The sequence below is a fragment of the Rutidosis leptorrhynchoides genome, chromosome 4, assembly GCF_046630445.1.
Source record: "Rutidosis leptorrhynchoides isolate AG116_Rl617_1_P2 chromosome 4, CSIRO_AGI_Rlap_v1, whole genome shotgun sequence".
Classification (NCBI taxonomy): Eukaryota; Viridiplantae; Streptophyta; class Magnoliopsida; order Asterales; family Asteraceae; genus Rutidosis; species Rutidosis leptorrhynchoides.
In genome coordinates this window covers 245,926,611-245,927,673 of record NC_092336.1, presented here as the reverse complement: position 1 = coordinate 245,927,673, position 1,063 = coordinate 245,926,611, and the positions used below count along the sequence as shown (strand labels likewise).

The following is a 1,063-nucleotide window of genomic DNA, read 5'->3' as shown; positions in this document are numbered from 1 at the left end:
TATTCAGTGAATGCACCGAGCAAGACGTTCACCACCTTTTGTACGTTCACCACCTGTAACTAGATCAAGACATTTAGCAAATATTACCGCCGTTGATTTTTCTTTAGAATCGTCATCCAGTCGACCAAGTACTCCAGTTCAAATTTCTGATAATCCATTTTTTGAACCCGACCTCACAATTGAGAATCCGGAGAATATTCAGGGACGATTCATAGATCCTGAACCATTAAATTTTCCTCCGGAACCACCAATCATTCAAACAGAGATTGTTGAGGAACGAACCATTAAATCAGAATCCTCTAGTGATTCCGATTCAACAAATTCAATTATGGAGAATCTAGAACCTTTAAGTATGGAAGACCGAATGAGAGCTAAACGCACTGGCCAAGGTCACGCAATTACTCATCCAGACATTAATGCGCCAGATTATGAAATCAAAGGACAAATTCTACACATGGTGACTAATCAATGCCAATTTAGTGGTGCGCCGAAGGAAGATCCAAATGAACATCTTCGTACCTTTAATAGGATCTGCACTCTATTTAAAATAAGAGAAGTTGAGGATGAACAGATATATCTCATGTTATTTCCCTGGACTTTAAAGGGAGAAGCCAAAGATTGGTTGGAATCGTTACCTGAAGGGGCAATTGATACATGGGATGTTTTAGTTGAAAAATTTCTTAAACAATTCTTTCCTGCATCTAAAGCCGTAAGACTTCAAGGAGAAATTGTTACGTTCACACAGAAGCCAAATGAAACTCTATATGAGGCGTGGATAAGATTTGAAAAGTTATTAAGAGGATGTCCGCAACATGGTTTAGATACCTGTCAAATAGTACAAATATTCTACCAAGGATGCGACATCACTACAAGGAAAGACATCGATATAGCAGCTGGTGGTTCTATTATGAAGAAAACAGAAACTGATGCTTACAAAATTATTGATAACACTGCTTCCCACTCACATGAGTGGCACCAAGAAAAAGATATCGTTAGATCATCTAAAGCAGCTAGAGCCGATTCTAGCCATGACTTAGATTCCATTTCCGCAAAGATAGTTTCT

The 1,063-nt window shown here is 38.5% G+C and overlaps 1 non-coding gene across 1 annotated transcript; it reads right to left on the bottom strand.

Moving 5' to 3' along the window:
- Positions 1-712: 712 nt before the first annotated feature.
- On the bottom strand, positions 713-819 carry LOC139845991 (small nucleolar RNA R71). Its single transcript, XR_011758740.1, has one exon. It is a non-coding gene; the product is annotated as a small nucleolar RNA R71 (small nucleolar RNA).
- Between the last annotated feature and the right edge of the window lie 244 nt (positions 820-1,063).